Source organism: Littorina saxatilis, linkage group LG13, assembly GCF_037325665.1.
Source record: "Littorina saxatilis isolate snail1 linkage group LG13, US_GU_Lsax_2.0, whole genome shotgun sequence".
NCBI classification, from domain to species: domain Eukaryota; kingdom Metazoa; phylum Mollusca; class Gastropoda; order Littorinimorpha; family Littorinidae; genus Littorina; species Littorina saxatilis.
Window position 1 is genome coordinate 20,093,112 of NC_090257.1, and position 14,960 is coordinate 20,108,071.

The 14,960-nt window shown below is 40.9% G+C and overlaps 1 long non-coding RNA gene across 1 annotated transcript; it reads right to left on the minus strand.

Moving 5' to 3' along the window:
- Positions 1-8,292: 8,292 nt before the first annotated feature.
- On the minus strand, positions 8,293-12,525 carry LOC138983820 (uncharacterized). The gene is made up of 4 exons (XR_011461270.1): positions 12,095-12,525; positions 11,489-11,604; positions 10,467-10,527; positions 8,293-8,493 (listed from the first exon to the last, which is right to left on the minus strand). It is a non-coding gene; the product is annotated as an uncharacterized lncRNA (long non-coding RNA).
- Between the last annotated feature and the right edge of the window lie 2,435 nt (positions 12,526-14,960).

The window sequence follows — 14,960 nt, forward strand, 5'->3', positions numbered from 1 at the left end:
TGGAATCAGAAAATGATGGAGAATAAGATGAACGTAAATTTGGATCGTTTTATAAATTTTTATTTTTTAACAATTTTCAGATTTTTAATGACCAAAGTCATTAATTAATTTTTAAGCCACCAAGCTGAAATGCAATACCGAAGTCCGGGCTTCGTCGAAGATTACTTGACCAAAACTTCAACCAATTTGGTTGAAAAATGAGGGCGTGACAGTGCCGCCTCAAGTTTCACGAAAAGCCGGATATGACGTCATCAAAGACATTTATAAAAAAAAAAAATGAAAAAAAACGTTCGGGGATTTCATACCCAGGAACTCTCATGTCAAATTTCATAAAGATCGGTCCAGTAGTTTAGTCTGAATCGCTCTACACACACACACACCCACACACACACACACACACAGACACACACACACACATACACCACGACCCTCGTTTCGATTCCCCCTCGATGTTAAAATATTTAGTCAAAACTTGACTAAATATAAAAACAACTAACCTTGAAGTTGTGGAGTCATTATGTGTAGGGTAGTTGAAAACACTTACCGAACATTCTACCGACTTGTGAACTGACCAACTAATTAGCGACTTCTTCTTCTTCTTCTTCGTTCATGGGCTTAGACTCCCACGTTCACTCATGTTTTTAGCACGAGTGGATTTTTACGTGTATGACCGTTTTTACCCCGCCATTCAGGCAGCATACGCCGATTTCGGGGGAGGCATGCTGGGTATTTTCGTGTTTCTATTACCCACCGATTGCAGGATCTTGTCCGTGCGCACTTGGTCTTGTGTTTGTGTGTACACACGAAGGGGGTTAAGTCACTAGCAGGTCTGCACATAAGTTGACCTGGGAGATCGGAAAAATCTCCACTCTTAACCCACCAGGCGGCAGCGACCGAGATTCGAACTCACGACCTCCTGTTTAGTTTAAGCCACAGTCCTTCGCATGTAAATGATACTTTACTTTTTTTTCTCTTTTTTTTTTAAAGCTTGCCATGCACATTATGTGGGGCGTTTAATTTCAAATTCTACACATTTCCTTCAAATATTTGTGATCTTAACGATGGACATAACAATTCTCATGTTCAACCCCTCCTTGATATTAATCTGTTATATATAGACGTGTATGTATGCTGTTGAAATATGTGTTTGCGTGTAAATGATTCAGAATACCATCTATCAATCAATCAATCAATGTGAGGCTTATATCGCGCGTATTACGTGGGTACAGTTCTAAGCGCAGGGAATTATTATTATTATTATTTTTTATTTTATTTAATTTTTTTTTAAGTTAGTGGTTTTTAAGTTAGTAATTCATAAAAAAATTCTCACTCACAAAACATAGTCAAGCTGTTAATAGACGATGTTCGGAAATAACTCTGTTCGGTTCGTGAAAGAATGAATATCCTTAATTGCTTTTTCTCGGACAAAAGAATGCACACGTACGTGCTCATGTCCCGTGGTTCAGACACACCCTTCGCTAGTGATTGGCCCCTTCAATGTTTGTCTGATTAAAACCAAGGGTATTCACTATTTCACAACCCATAAAAACCGGACAGAGTTATTTCCGAACATCGTCTATTAACAGCTTGACTATGGTTTGTACAGAGTGAGAATTGTTGATGAGTTATTTTCTGAATTCCTTTATGTCAATGAATTCCTTTATGTCCATGTGAAATTCTTTGCCGATCTGAGAACATATTTAGCAAAACCGTTTTCTCGGGAAGGACTGTGCATTTAAGCAAATGTATGACACGTAAACAAGTTCAAGGCCGTACTGCGCATTTTAAGGAGATAATAACTACTTTACAGCACATTTTTCTTGAAACTGCTGCACTCCGAAGTGCTAAAAGATTAGTTCCTGGTCCACTATAGCTATTTTAAGGAGGGCGCGATTTCTTTTGACAGAAATATCAAATTACGTTTACGTTGTATGTATAAGTTACAGCTCCGTCCATCCATGGTATCGCCTGATATTTTGTCGAGACTGGGTCAATGAATATGATGACGTCACTCGAGGCTCTGCCGAGAGTGACGTCATTATATTCTTTCACCCCGTCGAGACAAAATATCACGCGATACCATGGATGGACGGAGCTGTAACGTATATATGGCATGACCAAAGTAAAGAGAATTTGTCATGGGATGTGGAAACAAATCATTGGAAATTCACCAAGGGCAATCAACCCAAGCCTAGAAGTTGTAGAACTATATTTTGTTTCAGTCTTGGCAAGGCCAGTTTTGTCCAGTTCCGGAAAAGACATCATGAACTCAGTCACCCTGCCGAGACGAAAAAACCAATTCCATGGATGAAAACGTATTTAAGCTTATTAGTGCTAGGACTAGCTGCAGAATAGGGGCTGAATTGTTCGGATTGGTATACCAACATGATACTTTATACAGTTAAAAAGACATCTCTCAGGATCCAAATGCCAGGGAGGGGCAACTTCTAAATGGTCTATGAACGAAAATATGACCTGTTTAGTAAGCATACCCTCAAAACGCACTTTTGCAGAAGGTGAACATTCAAAACACCAGTTCTTTGTAACTAAGAGTTTAGTTTACCTTTGAATTAATATTTATGTTTGCCTGTACCATGTTTCCAACATCAGGACAATAAACACACTGCAGGGCCGGATCCAGGGGGGGTTTCCGGGGTTTCCGGACCCCCCCCCCCCCCCCCCCCCCCCGCAGCCAAAAAAAAAAGTATAAAAAAAAATACATTTAAAAATAAAGAGAAACTGAAGGCTCAAATTGCACCAGATTCCTCCATTTTCCTTGATTTTTATCAACATTTTCCGGGGGGGCATGCCCCCGGGCCCCCCTAGGAGCTGGCCTTTGTCTTCTAAATGACGGTTTCGGAAGGTAGTTGGGTAATTTGCTGGCTCAGGTTGCACCAGATCGGTCAATTTTCCTTTTATTGGTAATCTAATTTGTCTTCTTAAATTTACTTTTTGAAGGTGTATTAGGGGAAGTTTCTTGGCTCAGATTGCACAAGATTGCTCCATTTTCGCGCCCACAACTAAACGCTTCGCGTCGTCGAATTGTCCCTTTAAGAAATTTGGAAACCCCCATGATGTGATCCGCCCCTGCACTGGCTATTGACGTTTTATAATTATATACAAATGAATCTGTTTTCTTTTCAAGAACGGTACCGTCTAGTAACAATCGCAAGCTTGCACATTGACTATTAAAATGATGCAAATGACAAATATATTCTTGCTAGTTGCTATCTTTTTGGAATGGGTTCATGATTCTGCTTTATTTTAAAGCAAAGACAGATGACACTACGACACTACATACTGATGTAAAACATACTGTCCGGTCAATTGTCTACAGATAAATTCTCAACAAGGTTGTAGAGGCCCTCCTATTTACAAAATTAATACTGTACGCGAAGCTGTATTTCTACTATTTGTTAACAAAGAAATGCATTTCATGCATAATGCCAGAGTTTGAAAAAGAAACCTGTAAACATAGTTTCTTCTATATCCATAGCGATTTACTCACATAACCGGTTCATGAATTCAGTCTTTCAGTCACGCTGGCATTTGCCATCACAGAAGCAAAGAGCAGTGCAGGGGACACCCGCTGTGGCACAGCTATACGGACCTCTACAACCTTTCTTGCAGCTGCATTTTACTAGTTCAGAGCAGATCTTAGATGCATCTGGAAGTGATGTCCAAACAGGCGAATAAGTTCCATCAACTTCTTCCCAGCCCCAGCTTGCAGGATCTGGAATCTCTGGCTGCGGAATGAGAGCTTCCTTCCAGATGATCTTTGCGTGTGTTCAAGAAGAGCAGCTTGAGTGGGTGGGGTGTTTTCCAGCATGCGCCCTTTCTTCGTGAACAGGTGTTTTCTGGCATGGTTCACCTTGTCGGAAACACTGGTCTTGTCGAACATCAACGAGACAAAGCGCTCAATCTGGCTGAACTTGTCCGGTGATGCAAACACCCAAAGGAACAGCTGTGAATTCTGGATCAGACATCCACACTTTCCAGCATCTCTTCTTACTGACACCAAAGAAAGATGACACAGTGTCGCAGCCAGTCAGAGAATGAAACATCAGAGGTGCTGCTGATTTCTCTGGGCGTAGTCGTGAATAGGCAGAAGACGATAGTGGGATCCAGCACAAATGCAACCCACAGGTTTTCCAGCTGGAGGGAATGGTAGTGAGCTGTTGCAAGCACCACTACATCAGTGTCTAAATTCCTGATCATGACGTCAGTGTGATTCATTCTGGCCAGGTCAGAACAGTGTACAACCAGTCTGGTGTCAGCCTCTACGTGTGAACAAGGGGACAGCCTGGCTCTTTGGTCCTCACTAATATATGTCACTAGAACTAACTAAGTTCACACCTTGTGTTGCAATGACCACTTTCCCGTCTTCCTTGACGAGCTTCAGATTTTCAGACAGGATGAAAGAGCTCTTCTTTGTTTTGACTGTTTCGTAGGAATTCTGGCCAGTTGCGTGGCAGAGCAACGTCTCCTTTCACTCTTCTCCTCATGCCAGAGCCTCGTTTCTTCCTCACTGATGACTTCAGACTGTTGTCACGGTAACAGTCCCAAACAATGTCAACGCGATCAGCGTTAGACAGGCACATCAGGACATATGCTAAAAAGACAGAATCACTGTACTCTTGGAATGTTTGTGCTTGGCGTGGCTTCAGAATATGCACCAGCGCAGCACCATCAATGAGAACAGCTGATACTTGTGGTTCAGTGAGTACTGGGTCATGAGTTTTCTCAAAACAGTGCAGGAGATCGCTTTTGTTGCCGTGGCGCAATTCTCCAGAATCTGAGATTGATGGAGGGAATGACTGGTTTTCGTGCTGAAAGAATTCATCAAGGTCTCCTCCTCTAGCCTGACATCCAACATACAATCTTGCAAACAAACCACAGTTGGTCTTGGCTGTCTTCAGCTTCAGATTCTTGGTCATCTGAGTAGACTTGTTCTGATTTCTGAAAAGGGCTACTCTGTTAAGGTGAATTGGGTCTGACAGTGGCTTTGACCTTTGCAGCAGCCTTTCAGCTAGTTTCAACCGGCTCAATCTGCGAATCCGGCGAATTATCTTATCATGGCTTACCCGTGAAGTGCAAAACCCTCGTCTGGCCATGTGAGCCAGTCCCAACATCGTGAGACGTGACTTGTTGTCAACTTGAGGGTCAATCTTCAAAGCAGCTTCCCGAATATGTGACTCAAGCTGGTATGTAGAACCTCCAGAAAGATTTCCAGTTTTGCCACAGTTAAACATACAGGTCTCTTTCTTGTGGAGAAACTTGCCCACTCTCTCTGCGTAATCTCTTTCCTGTCTCGCCTTCATCTTTTTCAGATTCATCATGCATGCCGTCTCTTTTCAGCTCTGTCCAACATTCTTTGGTTGTAGTTAGCACGGCAGTTCTTGTGCCACCTAGCTCCATGTTTGGCTAACGAAGACGCAATCCCTGACCCATCATTGAATTTGTCTATTTTCAGTGATGACTGAAACGCTCCAACTGCTTTAAAACCTTTTAAATGTCTCTCTGCTGGGCTGTAGCTTTCTTCGGTGGGATTTATCAGCTTTCCTGTTGTGTCCTTCTGGCAAAAGATGCACAGGCTCCAGTCCATGTGTTTATTTACGCCGCTTGCAATGTCTTCACTGCTTCAGTCTGAACACACACTGTTAAGTAATAAGTAACGTGTTAGATATACACATTATTTAGGTCCTTGGGCTCACCTGTATATCACCAAAGCTTTGGTGTGTTCCCTGGTCAATTCAAGCTTATTATTTACCTTCTTTTGTCTCTATTTGGGAGCACCTACAAATATAGCCTAACCCGAAGGTTCCAAAATATGATTGTTGGCTCATTTTTCAACCATTTATTTATTTTTTCACTTAAAGGCATTAAAAAGACAACAACAACCCAATAATATGGATTTATTATGTTTATTCAGTCTTATATTATAGTTTATATGTGTTAAAACGCCCAAACTGTGTGTTTGACATTGTTCGCGACTAGGCACTCCGTTGCCTAGCAACCAAATTTACCAGAGGACAAAAATTGCTTGCCCCCCCCCCCCCCCCCCCCCCCCCCTGGAATTTACATTCTTTAGATGTCTTCTAACAGCACACCAAATTATATGTTGGTATACAAATTTGAACAATCGTTTCAACTGGGGGCCCCACTATATATCCCGTGACGCATCAAAGCTAAATTTTGTTTTGAAATGTCTTCACAACGTACAGATAACTTATAACGACATAATCGCCTCCACAAGACAGGAAAAACGCACACTTTGTTTTTCGTCTGCTACAAATCTAGTCTTGTTGGTTGACGGAGAGAATAAAGCTTCAATCGTACCTTCATTAACAGGAATAAATGCCCAATCCGCTGTCAGTTCGCAACTGAACCTTGTTTTTTACATTTAGTCAAGTTTTGACTAAATGTTTTAACGTAGAGGGGGAAATCGAGACGAGGGTCGTGGTGTATGTGCGTCTGTCTGTCTGTGTGTGTGTGTGTGTGCGTGTAGAGCGATTCAGACCAAACTACTGGACCGATCTTTATGAAATTTGACATGAGAGTTCCTGGGATTGATATCCCCATACGTTTTTTTAATTTTTTTGATAAATGTCTTTGATGACGTCATATCCGGCTTTTCGTGAAAGTTGAGGCGGCACTGTCACGCCCTCATTTTTCAACCAAATTGGTTCAAATTTTGGTCAAGTAATCTTCGACGAAGCCCGGGGTTCGGTATTGCATTTCAGCTTGGTGGCTTAAAAATTAATTAATGACTTTGGTCATTACAAATCGGAAAATTGTAAAAAAAAATAAAAATTTATAAAACGATCCAAATTTACGTTTATCTTATTCTCCATCATTTGCTGATTCCAAAAACATATAAATATGTTATATTCGGATTAAAAACAAGCTCTGAAAATTAAATATATAAAAATTATTATCAAAATTAAATTGTCCAAATCAATTTAAAAACACTTTCATCTTATTCCTTGTCGGTTCCTGATTCCAAAAACATATAGATGTGATATGTTTGGATTAAAAACACGCTCAGAAAGTTAAAACAAAGAGAGGTACAGAAAAGCGTGCTATCCTTCTTAGCGCAACTACTACCCCGCTCTTCTTGTCAATTTCACTGCCTTTAGCGGGGCTCACACACAGGCGGAGCAAGCGGAGCAGGCTGCTCCGATCCTGCTCCGCTCTCCACCTGCCCTCTCACACACAAGCTCCGGTTCCGGAGCAGGCTGCTCCGATCCTGCTCCGGTAGGGGATTCCCCTATGATATGACGTAGTTTCTCCACTCGCGCAGTCTGATGGGAAATATTTTTTACACGTGGATAAGAAGTGGCGGGAAAAAAACACCGTGATGTTTACCAAAGGAGACAAAAGTCTTGTCTTTTATCGCAATTACTGAACATATTTCTAAATGGACTCTGTATAAGTCAGTGTGTGTGCGTGTGTGCCAGTGCGTTTTAGAGCTTTTCAGACACAAGCTATGTGAGTGTGGGGGTCGGGTGAAGAGAGAGGTGGACTAACAACTGTTGGGACATGTTTTAAGTTTTGGTTCTTTTTTGTTTTATCGAGTTATATCCGAAGCTTCAAAGATGTTGAATGTGTATAGTTACACTAGCTTCCATGGAATCCATTCTTTTTTTTTTTAGATCTACTACTAACAATCTCTCTTGCAGACGGTTAGACTGTTGCTTTATGTTACGCGCAATATGGCTTTGATTTAGATTTAGTTTTTTTCATTTTGTGTGTGGTTTGATTTAGCTTCACTCTACTCAGAAGAAATGTTTTAAACATGATTAACAAAATATTACTTTATGGATGTTTGCAAATAGAAACGTACGTGTGTCAACAGCGCAACAAGTTTCTAAAGAGGACGATATAGAACGCTCATGGCCGGACCGTATCAGGTTGGGGGGGCCCCCAATTGTGTTAGGGGTTCATTAGTTGAGGGCGCTAGGGAGGTCTGGACGTTTTGAAATGTAGATGAGAATATGTGGAATCTAGCTGGCGCGTTCTCCGAATATTTGTCATGATTTATTGATTTTTATTTTATTTTCACCCTTGGAGGAGATACATGTTCAGTCCGGGTGGGGGGGGGGGGGGGGGGGGGGGTGACAGGAACCCCCCCTGGATCCGTCCTTGACGCTAGACAAAAAAGTATCTGTGCTGTAGCTTTTTTTATGTTTTATCTCACCCTCATTTTTGAATGTTGTTTGCACACACACACACACACACACACACATACACACACACACACACAACACACACACTTTTGATCCCATTCCATGTATTGCGAAGACTTTATTCAGGGTTTTAGCTAGTACTTAAACATCCAATTTCAAAGCACAAGTCTGAGCTGAGAATAGATATGCATAAATGTGTAAAATAATGGTGATTTGTGATCAAAACACTTCACAGGGAAGCTTGTTTATATGTCTTATGTATGTGTCTTCCATCGCCCTGGCAACATCAGAACTCCACACCAGCCTGCAAAAGTATAAACATAAAGGGTGACACAAATGAAACAAATGCAGCCCATAAAAATGCTTAATACTTCTTGACCTGTTGACCTAGTTAGTTAATATTTGGCGATTATTAACTATATCTTATGCATGACAAAGGTCAACACAGTGGCGAGTTCACAGGTCAAATGGAGGGGTAATTTGGAACACTTTTGAGTTTTGATCTAGCTGTAATCTTCTTTTTTCAGCACATTTTCAACCAAAAACAAGAAGGGCAAAGCCCATACGACTCACATGCTTGACCTTGACCTTTACATGACCTTGACCTTCAGGGTCAAGGTCAAATAACTAAACCTAGCAATGACATCATACACTAACTGCTTTACACATTTTTCCTACCAAAATACATGTGACCTTGGGTCAAGGTCATCCAAGGTCATGCAACACAAAGCTGTTAATTCAAGACATAGGAAGTACAATGGTGCTTATTGGCCCTTTCTACCATGAGATATGGTCACTTTTAGTGGTTCACTACCTTATTTTGGTCACATTTCATAAGGGTCAAAGTGACCTTGACCTTGATCATATGTGACCAAATGTGTCTCATGATGAAAGCATAACATGTGCCCCACATAATTTTTAAGTTTGAAACAGTTATCTTCCATAGTTCAGGGTCAAGGTCACTTCAAAATATGTATACAATCCAACTTTGAAGAGCTCCTGTGACCTTGACCTTGAAGCAAGGTAAACCAAACTGGTATCAAAAGATGGGGCTTACTTTGCCCTATATATCATATATAGGTGAGGAATTCAATCTCAAAAACTTCAGAGAAAATGGGAAAAATGGGAAAAATACCTGTTTTTTAGACAACATTTATGGCCCCTGCGACCTTGACCTTGAAGCAAGGTCAAGATGCTATGTATATTTTTTGGGGCCTTGTCATCATACACCATCTTGCCAAATTTGGTACTGATAGACTGAATAGTGTCCAAGAAATATCCAACGTTAAAGTTTTCCGGCCGGCCGGCTGGCTCACTTTTGCTTCGCATGTGAGTCAAAAAGGACTAAAACATTACGTCTCCAATGAGTTAACAAGATCGTAAGATTTTGTTGATCTTGTCCGACTGGATTTTGTGTATACAAGTGTTATCTGATAGTTACCTTATTGCTTCATGTGTCATTAACGGTGTAACTGGTTGTCTGAGGGATGCATTGACTAAGATCTCATATATGCTAGATGTCGAAAAACTACTCAAATTACCTGCCCTCGAAAGGGTGGTAACCAAGCTAAAAAAAAGACGCCATAGGAAATTAAGTAGCGTGGAAGGATGGGAGGGTATAAACTATGAGAATTGGGTAAGTATATTAATTATACGAAAATTTATTATTGAAATTTTCATTTGAATTACATAGTTTATACCCTCCAAAACTAACACTCTTAAATTCTTTAATGCTTAAATCGGATTAATTAGTGTACGGCTCCATATAAAACCCGAAACGGTTGAGTCTATCCCCGAATTCGGATCCTTTTTGGAAAGAGCCCAAAAGACAGACCATTTCACCTACAACATTGTAACTTTTGGTATTGGTCATACCTAAGCTGAAATTAATGTACAGCAAATATACAGTGCAAAATGCCGTTAACGGTCTTGCAGGCAACTCAGTTAGCTATCCTGCCTATGCAACTGACTCACGAAGTCTCGCACACAGATAAACAAATGAGGGAAGGGGCCTGTGTCGTCTTCAACCAATAAACACACACACACACACACACACACACACACACACACACACACACACACACACACACACACACACGCGCGCGCACTAAAGATGAATATTGCATATGCATAATGCAAAAGAAGACAACTTAATCTGATAATCTATAGATGTAGTGACTGGTGCAATATTTTAACGAATTTAAAAGGACGACTCTGAAATGTATCATGTGAACCAACTTCTCAATAAACAAAATGAAGACCAGTTTAAAAAGTTACCTGTTTCATTTTGGAATGTTTTTGGTCCCATCACATCTCTGATGTACACTCCATAGACGCACTGTAGTAATAAAAAAAAACTGTTTAAGGAGAAAAAAGATTATGCAGGGAGGAAGAACAGTAAGAACAACAGAATCAGCAGCAACATTCACTAATCTTACTCCACATAACACATAACACTGAATCTCAGTGAAGAGTTAGTGATCCAAATATTTTAATTAAACAGAGAGACACAGAGAGATTGAGAAGGAGACAACAGCTATGTGCATGTGCGTGTGTGTTTGTGTGTGTGTGTGAGGGGAAATTTAGTCATTGAAAACTAAACACTTTCTACTCTTCAATATCAACAGTCATAGACATAAGATTAAGAGCCACTGGGAAAGTTGGACATGAACATGTATATGTTGCAGGTGAGGAGGGGGGGGGGGGGGGGGGGGCTGGAGGGTCTTTGTTGTTTGTAGATTATAACTTTGCACAAATTCCTGTTTTGTAACACTGTAATGTATAAGTAGAAATGACTGTGGAATAACTTTCTTCTGTTATATCAGTATGATTATTTGCAAAGTTACCCGGATCATTGTGGCATCCTCTTAATCCTATCACGTCTGAGACTTTAGTAGACGTGCCTGTAGAGGGAAGGGATGGGGGAAGGGGGTGGAGGGTGGGCATAGAGAGTGTCGGTGTAATATGAAGGAGGGAGGGGAGAACCATTGGTAAATAAAACTCTTATAATATCAACAGTTCTGAAACTATTTGAGCACGAGTTTCCCATTACCACACAAAGGTGCAGATAGCAACAGATGTTACACCGAGAGTGGGGGGGGGGGGGGGACTTTTAGAGGGTTAGTTGTTGGACTGTAGTATCTGAATAGCAGTGCTATGGGGTGAGGGTGGTGCTGGGGCGGAGTATGTATCGTATGTAACTTGAATTGGATATTAATAAGCATGATCACTCAGACTAGAGCTAAAAAACGGTGTTAATCTTCACAGACATTACATAATATGAATTCACAAGCATGTACCTTTTGTTTTGCCCTTGAGTTTGGTAGAAGGAAATATTGAGTGTCGAACACAAGTTGCATTGATCACTGACACTGCGTCACCCTGCGGTCAATCTCCTCTGATCTGCAGATTGCACCTGCACAAACCCAAACAATGTTATGATCGCAAAAAGCCTGCATAGCCAATGGATCTAAGAACACAAACACTCGATGGATCTAATTAGAGAGTCTGCAAACGAGTCATTTTACGTTGGAAATTCAATGACAATCTGTCAGTCAATGAAGCAGATAGATCTGTCCCTGCGATTGTTTTTGCAAGCAGATACATGTTTGAACTTCACTTATCCCGTTATCATTCAACAAATTGATATCTTGCATGATGAATTTTGTGCCGAGGAGCTGAACAAACAATCAAAATCAAGCAAGTGGTACATTCAGAAGACAAACTTCAGTCGCAAAAAACAAACTGACGAGAAAGAACCTAGCTTAATTACTGCTGTATTGATTTCGGCCAAACCAACGCATTTGCATACCGAAGTCATTCCTCCTTTGATTCCAATCATTGTGCATGATCTTAATGCAAAAATATATACAAAAACGAGCTGATCGAAATGAGTAACATTGCACCTGCATTGACTGTACTGCAAAAGCGAAGGTCGTCTGCGACTGGAGATTTCGAAGTTGAACAGCAGCGTTTCTTCACACTCAGCTGTTGGCTTCCTCGGAAAAGTGAAAAGCGTGACTTGAAATCTAGCGGAAACCACATTCTATCTTTCCGTTTCGGTATTCTTGTGTAAAATCCATGAAAAAGTTCTTTCGAAAAAGGCGGCCGTCGTTATTTGGGATGCCACCTAGTGTCACACTACTATTTCCGGAGAAAGTGATGAGTGCGCTGATTGGCTGCACCGCTGCACCGGAGCCAAAAAATAGAAACGTGTCCTATTCCTTGCTCCGCACCGCACACACAACTTTCTCCACTCCTGCAACGGAAGTAGCGTCATCTCTCCGCCTGGTGCAGCCTACTCCACCCTTGCTCCGCTTGCTCCACCTGTGTGTGAGCCCCGCTTTTGCCGTGAGCGGTGGACTGACGATGCTACGAGTATACGGTCTTGCTGAAAAATGGCAGCTACTTGACTAAATGTTGTATTTTCGCCTTACGCGACTTGTTTTCTTTAACTTTTTGGTTAACATTGAAACGGCAACCCAAAAGAGTGTTTTAGCTGTTTCAAGACACAGGCTTAGCTCCTTCTTTTGAGTTGCTTTTCAGTCTAAAATGACACCGGAAGCGAACAAATTGTCGCGTATACTGTCGTCACAAAAAGACGTCATGACAAAGTTACACGCAAAGCGAAAGAGACTTTGACGTCATTTACTTTTGTTTGGAATTTTCCGTCTGTTCCTAGCTTGTCAGTGAAGACCTGACGTGAGTAAGCTTACCCTTTGCAGCTGTGAAATAATCAGTCTTGTGTCTCGGTCGTGTAGGTACAGAGTTTGCTTCTGCAATCATTGTGTTCGTGTTGATGACGGCTTCATAAGATTTCCATTTTCTTGTTTCTGCGCACTGGGCGAAAAGTGGCGTTTTGTATCTTACAAAACTACTCAAAATCCCAACAAAACTTCAAGTTTCAATGGGTTTATCACATTTTGGTGTTCACGACAACGCCAGATTTTGATTGGATTTTGTTGAAGTTATCGCTGCGAAATTGCCTGGAATTTCAGCGCGTTTTGCGACGGTCAAAACATCATGTTAAACCATGTTACAGCATGTCTGTAACATGCAAAAATGTCAAGTTTTGATGGCATTAAAGCTTTGGTTTAACGCCAAGTAACATCATGTTATCGTAGACTTAACTTGCAAAACTGCTTGTTTTGGTGGTGTTACAGCTTGCTTGTAATGTGATTAACATCATGTTATTGCTGGTTTAACATGCAAAACCCCATGTTATGTTGGTGTTAAAGATTGCTCAAATGCCTATTAACTCCATGTTATGTTGGTGTTAAAGCTTGCTCAAATGCCTATTAACACCATGTTAGTTGGTGTTAGGCTTGATTATTAATGTAAAAAAACACCATGTTATGACGTTCACATAATTGTTTTCACCTGGATGGAATTTTGTGGAAAAGAAAGCATGTTGTTTGGGAATTGTGTGCGGGTTTCATGCTTGGATATTGCACTTTGCTGACTTGTCACAGGTCAATTGACATTTAACAATATTAGTTTTCAAATGCATCATCCTTCACACATTATGTAAACATCTTTAACATTAACACTTTGGTTGTAAAATTATTGCACTTTATTCAAACAGGACAAAAACAAAAATGCTGATTCACAATGTACAATAGCAAAGGACTATTTTGAGTGGAGACAGTGTTCATCCACACTATAATTGGATAAGCTAAAATAAATTATTCAAATCGGTGAAGGCCACATGAAATGAAAACACACCATCAGTAAATTACTTCCCTTGTGATTAAGAGCGTCATACCCATAAAAGCCATGTAAGTTTTAGCCCATGTGAGTGTGTGTTGGGAGGGGGGGGGGGGGGGGGGCAGATGCCCTGTCAGGGTTCCTGCAGGGCAGAGCTGATACAATTCAAGGAGTTTTCAAGGACATTTCCAGGACCAAATAAATGCTTTTCAAGGACATGATTTTCCCCAAATTAATGCGGTTCTCCGCGTCTGCAAACTATTAGTCATTCCGTAGTTGTTTCCCTTGCTAACTTCCGGGAAGGAAAGCAACTACGGGTGACTAATAATAGTTAGTTCGTCTGCTTTCGTTTTCACTCGATCTTTTATTCTCCCAAAATGTGTGTACTGTATTTGACGAAAAAAAAAGGGGGTTAGATTTTTTTTTTAATAAAGACAAGCTGCTGACGAAATGTCCCAGTAAACATTTTGGGTGCGCCGCGCATGCGCCGCGCATGCACCATACACCTGCGCCGTGCATGCGCCTCATGGAACTTTGGTGCATGCGCCTCAGTCAATACTATGATCGTCCACTAGTCGACGCGGCGCATGCGTATATGGTGCGCCTGACCATCGCGTGACCATGCCTGGAGCAGGTGACATGCATGCTAGAAGTCGATGCGGCGCATCCCAAGTAATTCGAAGTAAAACAAAATTCGAGGTATGATGACTATGCATGTACGCAATCTAACTGGACACAATGTTGACTTGAAAGACATATTGTAATATCATACATGGCATCACACAATAATCAAAGACACAAATGGAAAACGTGTAATTAACACCGTTACCTACTATACAATTGATAATATATATATACCACTCACTTGCTATTCGCCTAAATGCTTGCGGTGTGCTGTGACACATGTAAGAAACCAAAAGAAAAAAAGACTTTACTTTGGCGAAAAGAGCATATGCTGCTTATTTTTGTACATAACTGCTATAACTGTATTTTTACATGTAAAAAACATAGAGATATATCTTACCATTTCACCAAGACGGTCAAATTATTGACGATGAATAACGC